At 44.8% G+C, this 18,760-nt stretch overlaps 2 pseudogenes across 2 annotated transcripts; one reads left to right on the top strand and one right to left on the bottom strand.

Annotated features, from left to right (window-relative positions):
• Positions 1–277: 277 nt before the first annotated feature.
• Positions 278–3,685, bottom strand: LOC310777732 (vigilin pseudogene; annotated as a pseudogene). The gene has a single exon. The product of its transcript is annotated as a vigilin pseudogene (transcript).
• Positions 3,686–3,915: 230 nt separating this feature from the next.
• Positions 3,916–14,994, top strand: LOC310777731 (N-acetylneuraminate-9-phosphate synthase pseudogene; annotated as a pseudogene). Its single transcript has 3 exons — positions 3,916–3,957; positions 13,491–13,757; positions 14,502–14,994. The product of its transcript is annotated as an N-acetylneuraminate-9-phosphate synthase pseudogene (transcript).
• The last annotated feature ends 3,766 nt before the right edge of the window (positions 14,995–18,760 follow it).

Raw genomic sequence — 18,760 nt, 5'->3', positions numbered from 1 at the left:
ATTAAACAAGTACAGGAGTATTGCCGCAACCGCAGTTTCTCGGCGGAAAATATGTTTTTGCCATTCTCCCAAGTGGATTTGGGTTTGACTGGATCCGACGCTGATTGGCTGAAGGAGTTGTCTGTCAAGGCAACTACGCCCGCCCATGCTCCCGCCCCTGCTAAAATCCCCCCATGGCGTCGGGGCCAGACCGCCACGGAGAACCAAATGAAGTGTGAGTTTACGTGACGGGCTGGTTTATCCAGGCTAGAGCAGCACAGGTCAGAAGCGCTTGGGTCTACAGGGAGGCCTTGGATGCCACAGTGCCGCCAAAGCTAGGGAAATCTTCAGAGCTGCTCATATCGGGAGCCTTCTCACTGCCAGTGGTCCACGGAGCCTCCCTCACCACAAAGCCCTTGGATGAGCCGCCGGGTTCATCCATGGCAGAAGCACTGCTCCCAGAGGGCCTCATGTAAGCAGACTTTGCCTCACTCTTAATGACATCTGCCATATATTCCTCTTCCAGGTAAAGGAGATGCTCAATGGCTTCATTCACATGCTCAGTTTGATGACCTGTGACTGTCACAAGGTTTTGGTTTGCAGCTCCACTCTGGGGAAACCTGAGATCAACCTTAAACTTATTCATGATCTTGTGGATGCCCATGCCACGTACACCGATAATGCGGGCATAGACCCTGCTGTCCAGGGTGATGTTCTGAGAGATCATCTTCTCCTGCTCATCAACAATAGCCTGGATGGCATCTCGTGCAGCAGTGGCTTTGTGCTCATACCCTGTAATGGTAATCTGATCCTGGTTTTCATCATTCTTCTCTGGGACATGGATGTTAACATCATGTTCAGTGCAGATGGTGGTAATAATGGCACCTTTGCGACCGATAATCTTGGGGTGATACTTGGGGTCCACAGTGATGGTCAACTTGAAGCTCTTGAGTGGGAACTTGAGTGCCCGATCCTCCTGCTCAGCCTGCAGCTCTTTGACTCGCTCCAAGAGGCCCTCTTTGGCGTGGCCTAGGTGATTGGCCAAGCCAGTGATGGAGATTATATCTGACTGCAGCTCAATAGCAGGCACTTGAATATTTACCTCAAAGTCATCCCTCATCTTGCGAATTCCACTTCCTTTCCATCCAATGATGTAACGGTGAAGCTCAAAAGGCACTTCCACCTCAATAGTGACAGGAACCAAAGCCTTCAATGCTTCCATGGCAGCCTCACACCATTCTTTGCGGCCAGAAAACATAATCACATCACACTTCTTAGGTGCAGCTGGATCAAAGGGCTCTTTCACTTCTCCATTGGCCTCTCTCTCAGCAGGAGTAGCTTGAAGGTCCTCACGGTCTGGGAACTTAATTTGTACATTGTGATCTCTGGTGATCTGCTGGATCCTTGAGCCCTTAGGACCTATGATGGAACTGTGGAACTTCTGAGTAATGACACACTCAATGGTCACTTGAGCATCCAAGTCCTCGATGATCTCCTGCATGCGCTTTTTGGCTGCCTCCACACATTCTTTGGCTCCTTTGAGGGTGACCTTCTTGCTCTGAGAACCAGTGTGAGGGAAAGTCACCATCACACCACCATACTCATCAGCAAGGTCCCTAAGGACTTGGCCACGGCGAGCCACAAAGTAGCGATGGTGCATGGGATCAACCATCATTAGATCCTCCACAACATTATCCAAACTCTTGATGAGTTCCCTCAGCTCCTTCTGTGCCTCACGCACCGCCTCTTCTGTGCCAATCACAGTGATCAGCTCCTGGTCTTTGTCCTCTGGAGTGGGGAAAATGATCCTGGCACCGGTGCTGTCACAAACCTTACGGATGTTTCCACCAGCTTTCCCAATGAGGAACTTGTGGTACTCTGGCTTCGCACGCAGCTCGGTAGTGTGACTCTTTGTTTGCTTCTCATCTGCCAAGGCAAGCAGTTGCTGCTTGGCTTTCCCCACCATTTCAGGCACAGTCTTCTGCATGAACTTGGAGCATTTCTCCACCTCAGGGCACAGGCCCCGAAGCTGAACGATGTCACTTTTCTGTGCCTGGGCTGGGAAATTGAGGATGACCTCTGGCAATTTGTCGCACACTTCTTTGATCTTCTCCTCTTTTTGCTCAATAGTGGCTCTGTGAAAATGCTCTTCAATGATCAGGTCCTTTGTATGCCCGTTTTCCATGCGTGACGCCAGCTCAAGCAGCTCCTTCTTGGCTTCCTGCACACCATGGGAATCACCCTCAATGCGGATGAGGCTGCTTTTCTCATTGGCAGGGGGGATGAGGACCGTCACCTTGTGCAGCTCTTCGATGCGCTTGATGTTAACACCACGTTTTCCAATTAGGTGTCTGTGGAATTTGGGGTCCACATTAATCTCTGCATAATCCATACTTTTCACCAGATGTGTAACAGTGGCTTCAATCTGGATCTGCACAAACTGCAAGTCTTTGGTGGGACCCTCCAGGGTGATCTTATCCTCTCCCTCAGTGAACTCAATGTGCACCTTGGGCATTTGTTGGGTAATCTTGGCCAAGTTCTGCCCCCTTTTGCCAATAATGTAACGATGAAGCCAGGAAGGAGCTGAGACAAAGGAAACAGTATAGCTGTTGGCCTTGGTGTAAACTTCAGCTATGGCCTGACCCAGCCGGTCTCGCTCCCCACAAAGGATGACAGTTTCTGAGCTGCTGTCAGACGGTGGTATCTCAACCGCGACACCAGTCATCTCCAAGATCTCCTGCAGGGTGTTTCCCTTGGGGCCGATCACATACTTATGCTGAGACTTCTTAACTTCCACTGTAATGGTAAAGGTATTCTTCTTCTTCTCTTCACAAACCTTCTTGATCATAGCCACAGCAAGGGCCACCTGCTCCTTTTCCCCAGTGATGACAATCTCCGTCTTGTTGACGCTGGGAGGGGGGACGTTGATGAAGGCACCAGTTTGCTGCATCATCTCTTCTACAAGCTTATTGTAGGCCCCGGTGAGGAATGGGTGGTACACCTTGTCTATGTTGACCCTCTCCACAGCATGCTTGTCCTGCTCAGCAGAGATCAACAGGATCTCATGCTTTGCCTTCTCCAAGCTCATCTTGGGGCCAGAGATCTTAATCTGGTTGCTGGGGTCGTCAGGTCGTGGGATCTGGATTTTGGTGGCAGTCTTGAGCTCTAACTCCCGACACTTCTCCCCATTTTTACCAATGACAAAACGGTGGTGCTCCTTGGGGATGCCAACAGTAGCTGAACCCCGAGTGAGCAGTCGGAAGATAATCTCCTTGTGGGCCTTCCTCACGTCATCCAGCTTCCCAGACACTATGATGGCGAGGCCCTGATCTCTAGCCATGGAGAGCTCCAGTTTGGTGCTGGTCTTACGCATAATGTCTGCACAAACCTTCGCTTGATCTTCTCTCCCAAACTGGTTGATGTCCTTGTACTTGCGCTCTTCCAGTGGCACATGGAAAACCTGGGTGATTATAGAAGACTTCAAAGGATGGATCTTAGATGTCCAGGCATTGGTGGTTTCCTGGGTCCCCTCAGGTGAGGCTGGCTTCTCAGGCAGAGGGGGGAAGTCAACCTTGTAGATAGCTTCTTCATCGCTGCTCGCACCACTGGATCCTGCCACAGCAGCATCACCATTTTGTTGCTCTGGCAAGAGCCCACTGCGGTGCTCATTGAAGCTTTCCTGCGTAAGTACAGTGACTGAGCTCATGGTCAAAATGTGAGTCTGAGTGTGCCACAGTTAAATGGTCAGTTTCCAGATAATCTGTCCTGTAAACGTGCAGATGGTGAAATTCAACTGGCGACAGCCTGGTACCACCAGCAGAGGAGGCTTTATGACATCACTGATGATGTCACTTTTTTCACTGATGATGTCACGAGAGAAAGAGTTATGACATCACTGATGATGTCACTATTTATTACATCACTGATGCTGTCACAATGGAAGAAGAAGATGCCACACAGAGCACTGTGTGGGAGAATGTAGGGAAACAGTGGAGGCATATCCATATCTATCTATCTATCTATATATTTATATTATTAATATTAATTAATATATAAGGGAGCTGGGGTTCTGTCTGTTTCTCTGTCTGTCCCACTGATGACATCATCAGTGATGTCATACATTCACTCTCTCTCTCTCACACACACACACACACACACACGCACACACACACACACACACACACACACACACACACACACACACACACACACACACACACACACACACACACACACACAAAGTCCCAGCAATGATGCCATAAATTGTTGCTTCATCAGTGATGCAGACATACACACGAGACACACACACACACAGACACACACACACACACACACACACACACACACACACACACACATGTGCATGCGCACACTCACACACACATACTTTACACACAAGAGACAGACAGGTGCACACACAAACACTCACACTAATACTTTAAATCAAAACTAAATAGGCCTGTTGTGCATGATTGTGAGTTAACTTTTTATATATATATATATATATATATATATATATATATATATATATATATATATACATGTACTGTATATACATACACACACATGTATCCACATATATGCATATACACACATACACATAGCATACCACGACAACAACAACAACACTCTGCAATGCAGTTATAGTTTAATGTGAGATGGCTTTTGCTTCATCATGCACATTTCTGGCATGGGGTTGCAGGGCCGCGGGAAGTAGGGGTGCTGCAGGTGCTGCAGCACCCCTTTTTTATTTTTTATTTTATTTACAAATATAATTAAAAATATTTTGCAGTGCACTATGTTCCTTTCTTGTTTAAGAATGTTTCTGGAAATGAAAATTTAAATTCTATTTCTATTCTATTTAAATAGAATTATCAACAATAACAATCAAGGAAGTTACATGCTTGTAGGCTAGAGAAGAAGAAGCGCGCATGCTCTGTTGAACCAACCAACAACCAATACGAATTGTTTAATCTGGCAATAAAGAAATTAGAACTTGACATGCTATTTTAATAGCCTACTCAAAAATGCACCTCCCACTATACAGCAAAGAGAGGAGTCAATGTTTCTTGATATATGCCATTCAGATCAGAATAATTAGTCTAGTCATTAAGTTTGCTGATAATATTTCTATCATGTTAAGTCTGTGTCATGTTAACTGGTGTATTCAGAGCAAATAGGGAGATATAGAGCATTATCATCATGCTATATACCTCTTTGCTCTGAATGAGTGAGAAAAGGAGAAAATACTGAATAATGACATCACAACAGTATCCTAATGTTAATTTAAAATGAGATATTCCTCTAAATATGGCAAAAAAATGTAAAAAAAAAAAACGTCCAATTTGCGGGCCCCACCGAGAGTCCCTTCCTCCCAGCACCCCCTGCTTAAATTGACTTCCAGCGGGCCTGTGGGGTTGCTGCGTTTACCATCCCGAAACACTTCACTGTCCGGATCAGATGTTTGCCTTGAAAATGTCCCGAGTGTCTAATGTGACATCATCGACAGCTGGTGTGTTAGGGGGAAGCCGTCGCGTCATCAGGGTCTCCCTCAGTGGATGTGTGGGGAGCGCTGGCAGTGGCACTCTGGGATGTCGAGTATGAAGGCTGGTCAAGTGTAGACATAAACTCCTCCGCATCAGCTACGCTTTCGAAGAAATATAGCTTCTCCTTATACTTGACTTTCAGGGTTGCTGGATATCTCAGAAACGGGCGTAGCCCTTTGTTGGCAAACTGCTTCCTCACTGTGTCAAAAGCTCTTCTCTTCTGTGCGGTCTCGTTGCTGTAATCCGGGAAGAACAGTAGCCTAGATGTCACCGTCTGACCCTCATTTGATGACTTGTGTGTGGGCACCGCCGAGCGGGCCCTGACTCCGTTGAGGATCTTTTCTCTGTCCTGATACCGAAGTAATTGAAAAATGAGCGTGAGGGGACGGTTGGTGTTTCCCCGGGAGGCGTAGATGCGATGAGCCCGCTGAATTTCAATGTTTTCTCCTACAAGTGATGGGATCCACACTGGTAGATTTATTTGCAGAAACTGAATGGGGTTTTCACCCTCTGCTGATTCAGCCAGACCAACTAGTCGGACGTTGCATCTCCCTGATCTATCTTCCATCTCAGCGAGTTTTAGACGAAGATCCTGCACGTCTTTCTGAAGACCACCCACATTGTGTTTGACCGCTCTCATGCCAGCCGATGTAGTATCAAGTCTCCCTTGCAGCGTTTTACTAACTTCGGCTTGGTGAATGATATCCTGGCCGAGTTTGGCGACCGCTGCATTTGAGGATTCAATCATAGTCTTTAGACTCGAATTTCATCGGTGACTGCTTCTTTCACGGCCAGCTTAACTTTGTTTGTCATGCGGTCCTCTTGTTCCTGCAACGCCAACAATATGGCTGCATTTGTTGGTTCCTCAATCTTGCCTTTTCCGTCTTTCCCCTGCTTTCTCGTCTGCATTCTTAAACACCAGAAGCACCGATTACACTTAGATGCAGATTGAACTAGGTTAGTCTCTGAATTGAAGGATATTCTGGAGATATTCAGACTTTTGAGACGGAGCTCAGAGCTACGCGTGCATCACGCTTGGGCAGCCAACGGAAGATAATTTTTCTGATCAGTTTGTTTTTAAGTACCGTAAATTCCGCACTATAAGCCGCACCGGAGTATAAGCCGCACCTGCAAAGTTGACTGTTTTTTACATATATAAGCCGCACCGGACTATAAGCCGCGGGTGTTTTAATGTTTTTTTTTTTTTTTTTGTGTTTTAATGTTTAATTACCATATGTAAGGGCACAGAGGGGATTGTCGGGAAAGAGATGGCTGTTTGAGGAAGCTCCCATTTATTAACATTTCAACAAAACAACATAACACAACACCACCTGTGTTGTTTTTTACAGTGCACACAGTGTCCGCGGTGTGGTGAAAAGAGGGCAAGAGAGGAAATTAAAACAGAAGTGGATTTATAGTTAGAAAGAGTGCTAAAAAAGAGAGATTTTTTTTTTTTTTGAAAAAATCCATAGATAAGCCGCACCGTTATATAAGCCGCAGGGGCCAAAAAAGCCCAAAAAACGGCCGCGGCTTATAGTCCGGAATTTACGGGTAGTTATTTCTTGACATATAAAAAGGGATGATTGACAGCTGTGGCAGTCAGTCTCAAGCCGTCATTGGCTGGACAGGCTCTTAATATTATAGAGCTAGCGTTAGTTTTACATAGACAAGACACAGTGCTGCTTTGATCTGTTGTACCAGACATATCGATGGACCGCAATAAAAAGGACATTGTTTTGAGGAAGGTGCGCGAGGAAGTAACGTTGGTTGGGGACTGAAGTAGTAAGTTCAGAAAATATGTGTTTTATTAGTTACTCCAGCTACATTATCGGTTATTTTAATACACAATGGTTTTAATGGACACAGGCTAACATTAGCTGCTTGTGGGGGCTCGGTGGCTCAGTGGTAGAGCTGTCGCCTCGCAGTCAGAAGGTCCTGAGTTCGATTCTCGCCTGGGACACTGTGGGCGCTGTGGGTGTGTTCCCCCCCATATCTTCAGTGCCTACTGCCCAGGTGGGGTATCTCGTCGTAAGGGCCTTTCTGTCTGTGTGGAGTTTGCATGTTCTCCCCGTGCTCCCCCAGGGGGGTTCCTCCGTACATAACCCCCCCCCCCCCCCCCCCCCATTAAAAACATGCAGAAGATCAGATCGTCATCGTCACCCGACCAGTGACGACAACATCCGAAGTCGGTCCCCGGGCGCTGTACGAGAAAAGCGACCACTGCTCCTGGCCTGCCCCCGGAGGAAAGGACAAAGCCAGGATGGGTTAAATGCAGGGGACAAATTTCACCGGCCACCGTCAGCATGTGTGTGTTGTTGTGGACCTCCGTGCATGTGTTGATTGTAATCGTGTGACAATAAAGACGGGCTTGTCCGTCTGAAATCGTGTTTTTAATCGTGTTTTTTTTTTGTGTTGCCCGGCTGTTTTGTATTATTTGTCGGCTTAACATTACGATAACCGAACAACCGCTAACGATAGCTGGAATAACACAATAATAGAGCCATATTTTCAGAACTTACCAGGTTTTCCAACTGCCTGCATATGCCAGGAAATGTGTTTTATAATGTTAACTCCTGGGTACATGGGGCCTACACAAGTGTACACAACCACCAGCCATAATCGCTAACGGGTTAGCGTTAGCTTATACAGACACTGGAGGTTTTATTTTTGGTAGTAAAGCAATAAACGTTTTTATATAGATATCTCAGGGAAGTGCTTTGACTGTGGGGATGTTCGCTCTTCACAAGCTCCTCTCTTAGCTGTTGTAAGGATATACAAAGAGACCAGGCAGCCTGGCTAACGCACTGGGCTAACGTTACCACTGAGCTATATTAAATAGAACATTACTTGGCTGCCCTACTCACACTATACCAGTAAACAACGTAGCGTAAAGCGTCAAGGTTAGATTTGTTAAACCAACATTTGCTCCAAAAGGAATTAAATCATAAAGTTAATCAAAATGCCACGGAAACATTAGGCTAATCAAGCTGCAAACATCAGTTCATCCGATAATTTCCCCCAGTGAGAAGCTGACAGCCCTGGCTCCTCTTCCGGGCTGCCGGGCTGAGAGCAGCCCGGAGGTCTGACTTGTCTGGCTGATACAGCTCAATTTCAACAACGGAAATCAGATTTTCGTACAGGCGTCATTTTGATAAACTGATTTCATAGTGGGAATCTTCCTGGTTACTTTTGGCGAGACAAAAAATATTACAACTTAAAGTGCCATATTTACAGAGCTAGACTGTATATAAATACACAACGCACTGTGCGCAAATCTAGAAACAGCAGCTCTACATAAGAAAGTTCAGAGGGGCGGGGACCTCACAGAGGTTCTAACTCAACGGACCTACTGTGCAGAATCTGGTTCACTGATCTGGCAGGATTTCGGCTTCACTCAACCCTGCTGGGCGGAGATAGCCTTCTGTCCATATTTATTTTATCAATCATCTATCTATCTATCATTTATCTATCATCTATCATCTATCTATCGATCTATCTATCTATCTATCTATCTATCTATCGATCTATCTATCTATCTATCTATCTATCTATCTATCTATCTATCTATCTATCTATCTATCTATCTATCTATCTATCTATCTATCTATCTATCTATCTATCTATCTATCTATCTATCTATCCAGGGGCGGACTGGGATCATAATTCAGGCCGGGCATTAGATACCAAGCAGGCCAGGCCAATACGAGGCGACGCGCGTGAAAAATTTGGGCCGTTTGAAGCTCAATTTGGGCCATTTGAAGCCCAATTTGGGCCGTTTGAAGCCAGATTTGGGCCGTTTGAAGCCCAATTTGGGTCGTTTAAAGCCAGATTTGGGCCGTTTAAAGCCCGATTTGGGCCGTTTGAAGCCCAATTTGGGCCAAGTCCAATTTTACAATGAAATGCACCCACTTTAAACCTGAATAAAGTAATAAAACCACTAGTAAACCAGTAGGCGGCGCCTGGCCTGCTGTTCAGTGAGTGGCCTGGCCTGGCCTGCAAAAAAAAAAAAAAAAAAAAAAATGCAGGCCAGGCCAGGCCACCGGGCATTTGCCCGACGTGCCCGATTATGCAGTCCGCCCCTGTATCTATCTATCTATCTATCTATCTATCTATCTATCTATCTATCTATCTATCTATCTATCTATCTATCTATCTATCTATCTATCTATCTATCTATCTATCTATCTATCTATTTATCTATCAATCATCTATCTATCATCTATATATCTGTCTATCATATATATATATATATATATATATATATATATATATATATATATCTATCATCTATCTATCTATCTATCTATCTATCTAGATGAATTGTTGATCATATGCAACATATCTTTCGTTCAGAAACGACAGACATCATGGTTTCTGTGGAAACTAGTGACAGACAGTATCGTGACAACAATTGGCATGGTGACCGGCATTCAAATCTAAAGGATTGGCTTACAGTACAATGGCTGACTGTGGGTCAAATGCAAATCAGCCAAGGTCTTGAACATTGAAACTGAGGCACCATTTATTATATCAGTACTTCCTCATTCATGAATAACTTTTGAATGAATCATCTTCCGTTTTATGGCACCGTGTTAGTCTCTAACCTTTTCTCCATAGATACTACTGTAAGCTTATAAACATGTCAAATTAAGAAATAATGAAATACATTTACATTCATGTAGCTTATCCAGCTGAAACGTACAGACCATGATCACAATTTTAGCCTCTATGCACTGGTTACCTGTTATTTTAAGGGATGCCACCTGAATCTTTTGACACTGGAAAAATTGTAAGCTATATCCAGGGGTGTCATTGGGGGGAATTTGTCAACGGAACATCGAAAATCGAAGGTCCTGGGTTCGATTCCCACCTGGGACGCTGTGAACGCTGAAGGAATGCGTGCCCGTCCGCATGTCCTCGAGTGCCCACCGCCCGGGTGGGGTCATCAAAAGGGCCTTTCTGTGTGGAGTTTGCATGTTCTCCCCGTGCCTCCCGGGGGTTTCCTTCATATAGGAACCCCCTTCACCAAAACATGCAATATCCTGGTTGCTAATGTGGTTCCTCCTCTGGTCGTTAAGGGCGCCTGTTCAGAGGGAGGGGAACTGGTTGGAATAGCGTGAACCTCCCACGTGCTATGTCCTACCGGTGAAGCTTCCTCTGTCAGGGGAAAAGAAGCGGCTGGCTAACTGCCCATGTCTCAGAGGAAGCATGGAGCCAGTTTCGGCTCTCCCCAGATCGGCAGAGGGTGGAGCAGCAACCAGGATAAATAAATTAAAAATTAGCGCTAATGGGGGATAAAAATGGGATTAAAAAATCTAGGGGGAAAAAAAATAAAAAATAAATTGGGTTGGTTTGATCACCAAGGTTGTCTGGCTGGGCAGTGTTTAGACCTTTGTGCCAATCACAGTGATTTAAACAGAACACTCCATCCAACCAGGAACCACACAATCAAAGGACAGTTGAATCTGAGCAGCGGTTGTGAAAATGTCAAGAAACGAAGAAACTACACATTCTGTCTTATTTCCAGCCCTATGCGAGTGTTCAAACAATGTGTTCAAACAAATTCAACTTTAACATGATCCATTTTCGTAACGGAAATGACTATAGTGTAAAGCAGAGAGTGAAGGAATAATGATGTCTATAATTGTTGATGTTATTGACTGTAACATTCGACAAAGATGTTGTAGGGGTGTGTAGGATCAGTCTCAGAGACTGAGAGGACACAGACTAGCACAGTTCAGGTGGTGTACAGAGTTAATCAGTCACTCGGTAGCCATACACAGAGTTTGTGTGGGTGGAAAACGGGTGACGAAGCCAATCCGTCGCCCCCTGGTGGTGCATCACCGGTGGTGCATTAAATGTTTCAAGCGACTCTAAGTATGTCATATAGATCAAGGGTTCCCAAACTTTTCAGCCCCTGACCCTCAAAACAACGGTGCCATAGGCTCGCGACCCCCACTATACCCGGAGGTGGCTGAAGCATACAAACCAGTGGTTTTTAGACCGTTTTTGGGGGTGCTGCTCACCCCTAAATGTAATCTCAACACCCCTAAGAATATGGGAGGGGGGGGGACGCTCTCCTGAGGACCTGAGGTCAGTCTCTCTCTCTCTCTGCCTGTCTCATGATCACAGCGACAGACCTGAGGTCAGTCTCTCTCTCTCTCTGCCTGTCTCATGAGTCATGATCACAGCGACAGAGCTTCACACCAGCCCCCTCCCTTCTCCCCTCCGCTGCTGAGAGCAGCATTTGGAATCTGGTCCGGGCGGGCGGAGTCAGCACTCAGCATTTAAGATTAAAATGCACGTGCATATATTGATATGCAAATTAGCATGATGTCATGTGGCGTCTGGCGACTTCTAGTCCTCGGAAAATAACTTGCTGCCAGAAACTAGACATTCAGACAAACAGGTGGAGGTATGGGTACCAGCCATGCCGGCATTTTTATTTATTTTTTACAAACCTAAATGGGCAAATGACTAAAGTTACGTTCAAACGGGTCCCTTGTTATCTGAATGAAGTTGGACTCCTTAAAACTACAAGTGAAGTGTCTCAGCTGCTTGACAGCCATCATGTCTGACGTGATGTCAGCTAGCTCAATGGTTCTCAAATGGGGATCCGGGGACCCCCAGGCACTTTCCAGGCATACATAGTTCAATGAAAATATTTTATGCTTTAAATCTAAAATGGTTCATGGATTACATTCTAATCTAACAAACCTATTAATTTAAAAAGTCGAGCACGTTACCGTGGAAACACTTAAAGGGACACTCCGCCGACTTTCAATGATGATTTATTTTGCACATAATCTCACACATATCTGAAAACTATAAACAGTCTTGCAGGCATTCATTTAGTTTGACAGATATTATTCATTTGAGTGAAAGTTGTGGACCAGTGATGTCATTCATGCACAAATGCCATCACTGGTCCACAGCTGAACTCAAATCAACTCTCAATAACTGTCAAACTAAATGAATGGCTGCAAAACTGCTTATAATTTTCTGATATACTACTGATTTTGTAATGATGACCATGCTGGTTGAAAATCGGTGGAGTGTTCCTTTAAGCTTAGCCCAAAATCACAATTCAGAATGAGGGGGTCCCCGATATATTTTCTATCTTGTAAGGGGTCCTTGGCTGAAAAACATCTGAGAACCTCTGAGCTAGCTTACATGCTCCAGACAGTCCTAAACTGGAATTATGCTTCCCGCATCGGCGAGGACCACGAGTGTCCGTGCGGAAAAGTGATGTCAAATGAGCAGACACGCCCCTCCGCAAGGCTCCTGTGCGGATGGTCAAGCATATTCCCAGTGGCATGCAGTGCAAAATAATATTACCGGTATATAACATGTCACCTTTCAAGTGTTTATTAAATGGAAGAATCAAACTCTTGTAGCCAAACATGAACTATCAAATGTCAACTTTTATTTTGAACCACAACCCAGCTGGTGTTCAGAAGCCACGAGGATTTAATTAGGGTATAACAGCTCATATGGTGGCTATGGTCCTATTCATTATAAACTGTTTAGCCAGGGAATTTTGTTTGGCAGAATAATATTTTTAGCTGCAACCAGCAGCGCTGGCCCCTGCGTGCGCTGCTGGTTGCAGCTTCTTTGCTTTCTTGATTTGCTGCTGGTGGGCATCGGATATTCTGGCTTGCGTTTGCCAATCCTGTCCTGCTGCCTGCTTCCAAAGCATCCAAAGCATCTGCTTTATGTTTCACATATCTTATATCAGTTTGGAGGCCTGGCTTCAGTTCTCAGCAGTTCTCACTATGGCCTATGATAAATTGGGTTCTAATAAATGGGTTCTTCCTTGGCCCCTGCTACCTTCGACCAAGTTTAATAAAAATCGGAACAATCCTGCTAACAAACAGACAGATAGACCGCACCGAAAACACACACCACAGACAAGCAATAGTGAGCAATAGTTTTATTTTTTACCCACTCTCTCTTCTCCCAAAGGAATACCAGAGGGAATTCCCGGACATCCCCATCGGATATTCTGGACACGAGCGGGGAATCTACATATCTGTGGCCGCTGTGGCGATGGGGGCAAAGGTCGTCGAGCGCCACGTAACTTTGGACAAGACCTGGAAGGGAAATGACCACGAGGCGTCCCTGGAGCCCGCGGAGCTGGCTGAGCTGGTCCGATCCATCCGGCTGGTGGAGACCGCGATGGGAACGCCCACCAAGCTAATGCTACCCTGTGAGAAGACCTGCCATGACAAGGTGGGTCCACTTTAGTATTTCATTACATTTTGTGTTACTATATCAAACTGTCCCCCTGCGCCTGCTCACATTCTCCCAGCCGGTCGGGCAAGAGAGCAGGGATGATGTAGTTTTGTAGGCCAATTAACCCAGAAGTGATGCACTTTCTGGTTCCCTTGTCGGGCAGTCAATGGGATTTCTGAGTGGAGTTATCAGTTAGCCTCCACAGTCCCTTGTCTAAACACTAGTGAGGTAAATATTATTGATATTATTAATATTAAGCTGAGAAGCAGTTCCAGGGACTTCCAGTCATAATATATTAATTATATGATTATTAAAGCAACTCGGAGCAAGATTTTCGATTGTTATTAAACAGTCTAAAGTTAACATTGACGCCTCACATCTTACCTATAATAGTAGATGAGACCAAAGCCGAGTGAATGTCTTGATGATTATAGAGTCTGTGTGCGGGCCGGGCAGATCCGGAAGTGAAACAAAACGGTTTACGGCAGCCACTTCGGCCATAACCACAAAATTGCTTCCAAACAAACTATTAGAATATAACGAGAGAGGTTCGCGAGAGTAGAAAGCCCCTTGAAGTAGCGAGGAAAGCTGTTTTGGGTCTGACTGTTGCTATGGCCGTAAACCGTTTCGCTCTGCCTAGCAACGGTTTACAGCTGCCATAAACCATTTCGCTCTGCCAAACAAATATTAGTTATTAAACCATCTGTGGTTTTGGTTCTCTCTTCTCCATTTCTTTTCCAGCTGGGCAAGTCAGTGGTTGCCAAGGTGGCCATCACCAAAGGCTCGGTGCTGAGCCTTGACATGTTTGCGGTGAAGGTGGGCGAGCCGAGGGGCATCGCTCCAGAAGAGATGCATCACCTGGTGGGCAAGAAGGTCTGTGTGGACGTGGAGGAAGACGACAGCATCACAGCTGCCATGATAGAATAAGGGTCTGCCATGAGGGTTGGGCGAGAGACGCAGCCAGAGAGAGAGAGTGAGAGAGAGAGAGACAGTGGAGGCACAGCAGCAACACACACACACACATACACACACACACACACACACACACACACACACACACACACACACACACACACACACACACATACAAGACCACATGCGCACATACACAGTACATGGGAGGATTGAATTTGTTTTTCTGTTACTTTAATTTAATGTTTTCATAATTTAATTGATGGTTATTCTGTTGTTATATATACTTTGGCAATATTGTTTAGTGAACTGTCATGCTAATAAAGCCCCTTCAATTGAAATTGAGAGTCTTTTCAAGGACGCAATGAGTAAAGCACAAGCTATATAAAAATGCATTACAAACATTCCAGTGCAAAAAATATATGAAATCACATGAAAATCACAGGTTCAGACAAACAACAAGACTACGAGAAGCATTGTGCAATCCCCACAAAATCCCTGGACGTCTCCATAGATTTCCTGCCTCACTGTTCTATGTGGTGTGTGTGTGTGTGTGTGTGTGTGTGTGTGTGTGTGTGTGTGTGTGTGTGTGTGTGTGAGATACCATACAGCAGTGGTTCTCAAACTCTTTCACCTCAAGGACCCCTAAGACAAATTAGACCGCGGTCTCCCATCTGATAAGATTTTCAGCTTTTAGATGTTTTTAGATGTGTATGAAACCCATGAAGAAAATAGTCTGTCATGTTGTTACTTATGGATCAATCTGAGCTAGGGCTCTGTCTGTTTGTCTGTCTGTCCCACTGATTACATCAGTGATGTCATAAATCCACTCACACACACACACACACACACACACACACACACACACACACACACACACACACACACACACACACACACACACACACACACACACACACACACACACACACACACACACACACACAAAGTCTCAGTGATGATGTCATCAGAGATGTGAAGTTGTGACATCATCAGTGATGTCAGAGGCATTGTGATATCATCAGGCATGTCATAAGAGGTTGTGATGTCATCAGTGATGTCATAAAAGCAGTTGTGACATAATCAGTGATGTCATAAGAGCAAAATCAAGTCCCAGGGGCAGACACTGAAAGAAGTGGGAGTCTGGCTTCAGTCTTCAGCCATGAACAGCTGTATGTTGCCAGCTCCAGGACAGGTGATCCAGCACCCCTGAAGTATGCTATCAAGGAGCAGCCAGGGCGAGGCCGCGGAGCGGCCGAGCTGCTTATGAAGTGGCCTTCAACATTGCCAGGGAGGTATGTTCCTGAGAAGCAGCTGCACTTGACTCAACTTTTTCACCTCCCGAAATGAGGAACAGAATCGAAGGTTACCAAGTGTTTTCACCAAAAATCTAGATCCAAATTGGTGATGCATTTGTCAGTCCTATCTGTAATGGCGTGATGAGAACCCTTGCCCTTGCTGCCCGCATGGCCTGTCCTATTGCAGCTATGTTTAACTCACAGTTCTTGCCAGCAAACAGTTATTTGAGGAGAAGCTGAAGAGTTTCCACGTTTCCTTTGGCAGATGATATATTTTGAGGGATATGCATCTCTGGGAATCTTGATATCTTTTATGTCAGTCTTTACCAGTCTGGCAGCGGTTTTCACAAGACACACTTTTTCTTCATCAACATCATTATTGTCCTTCTTAGATGCATGCAAACATGCACTCAGAATATTTGAGGCCTTCGGCTTCAATGTAACCCCTTCTGGTTTGCCATTGATTTCTGTAATGATTATTTGATCATCACTTCAAGCTATTGTTAAGTTTTCACAGTTAGGTCTCCAAGTGCAATTTGCTCATCATCATTCTGTTCTAAATAGCTGTCTGCTCTTTTTCTTTGAGAGATGAGAGATGAGAGATATACTTTATTGTCCCGGGAGGGAAATTTGTCTTGGGCAAAAGTGCTTTTATACAACAACTGCCAGACTTTGTACAACCATGTTCTTCATCAAAGGTCTGAGGTATTTGTTTTTTGCTACAGATATATGGCATCTGCACCATGAAGATCTTGGGCAAATTAATCTTGAAGGTCTTCTTCCTCTGTGGTGTTTTATGGCAGTCAGCATCCTTTATGTTGCATTACCTCCTCCTTCTGAATTTATCAATCCACTGTTTCCCTACATTCTGTAACATCCTCTTCTGTTGGTCTTTTCTGAAAGTCTTCTTCTTCTTCTAATGCATACATGGGCAACATACGGCCCGCGGGCCGTATGCGGCCCGCGGGCGCCCCCTGTGTGGCCCGCGATGGAATTGCAAAAAAAAAAAAAAAAAAAAAATTTTTTTTTTTTTTTTTTTTTTTTACAGTGCACCTGAACGCAACATGCAAGATACCCGCTGAATAAGTGTCCAAATGTTCATGTCATTCTGGCCAATACTCTTCTGTTATAGCATTTCAGTCTGGAATATGGAATATATTTCAATAATATTTATGACTAAAAGGCTAAAAGTAATCTCATGTGTAAGAAATGACTGTTCTACATTGAAGTAGAAATTTAAATAATTAACTTGTTGGTTTTGGATTTATTTAGCTTCAAGAGTGCATTTTTGTTCTTGTGTGACCCTCAACACAGGCTTTGAGAATCCCGGGCCACTTACTGATACTTAAGCTTAAAATAACCCACTCATATTCTGGTTTATTTCAAGAAAAACATTTCGGCTAGTGGAAATTCGAATTGGCTGGCAACTTTAAAATCTAGCAGCCATATTGGCAGGTGGTCAAAAAAGTTAATTTCAAGCACTGAAGAGGGAGAGCGGGTGGTGACATAGGAGTGAGTGAGAAAAGGATCAAATATTGGTGGTTAAGACTGAATAATGACATCACAACTGTTAATTTAAAATGAGTTATTCCTCTAAACCTGGCTTCAAATGCCCAAAATGTTTCGCGCTGGCGCCGTTCAGCCCTCAGCAAAAACTGGTAGCGAGGACATTTTTTTGTGGCCCTCTCTATCATCAAAGTTGCCCATCCATGGGTTATGGCGTGACAATATTTGTTCGGCCCCCGGCAACAATCTGGGTTTCTCATGTGGCCCCCCATGAAAAACAGTTGCCCACCCCTGTTCTAATGGCTTTCTGGCAGACTGATTGATGCCTTGCGTACGTGGTCCTAAAAGGAAACATAAGTGGGCGGGCGGCGTGTGTGCCACGATTGGGATGTCACGATTGTCATGTATCAGTGATGTCATCAGTGATGTCACTTGAGCAATTGTGATGTCATCAGTGATGTCACATGAGCAATTGTGATGTCATCAGTGATTTCACTCGAGCAATTGTGATGTCATCAGTGATGTAATAAATCCTTCTTCTGTGGTGGCAGTTGGCATCCTTTATGTTGCATTACCGCCTGGCTGAGGCTTTATAAGTGGTTGGAGTATAAGTAGGGAGAAGAGCACAAGTGGTAGGCTACATCATCTCCAGAGTAAGTGTTTATTAGTGGCTGGGCCAGCGAAGCGGCAGGGCCACTTATTGTGTTTGCCCCTATTATTAGTCTTCTTCTTCTCCCAGGAAGTTGGACTTCCCATGTATGAAAATAAACCAAATTTGCACAAAGGTCCAGGCCCATGCCAAACTTCGTTGACGCGAATTTGGTGCCAATAGTCCTGATGGTGGCGCTACAGCGACCGTCTAAAGTTTAAAATTTTGAAAATTCATAACAAATCAGGCCTATGTGCTACGACTTTGCAACTTTCAACGAAATGTGGGCCCAAGTGAGGAGACACTTTTGTACACTGCAACCTATGGCCAATTATGAAGTCTAAAGACTGCAAAACTGCAAAAACTGTCAAACTAATTAAACCCTACTCCCACATTTTTTCTTCAAACCACACCAAACTTAAGCATCTGCATCGTTAGACTGTCCTACACAAAAGTTTCAAACAGATTTTCGATTGATCAAAAATTTAGCCCACAGTGCATCAAAATGTTGAATGTATAGCCTAAAAAGCATCTTAATAGGTTGTATTTGTGATGTCATCAGTCACTCGAGCAATTGTGATGCCATCAGTGATGTCACTCGAGCGTGATGTAATCAGTGATGTCATAAATACTTC

Source organism: Poromitra crassiceps, assembly GCF_964638095.1.
Source record: "Poromitra crassiceps genome assembly, chromosome: 6".
Classification (NCBI taxonomy): Eukaryota; Metazoa; Chordata; class Actinopteri; order Beryciformes; family Melamphaidae; genus Poromitra; species Poromitra crassiceps.
Note: the sequence above shows the minus strand (reverse complement) of the source record. Positions and strands in the feature narration are given on the sequence as shown.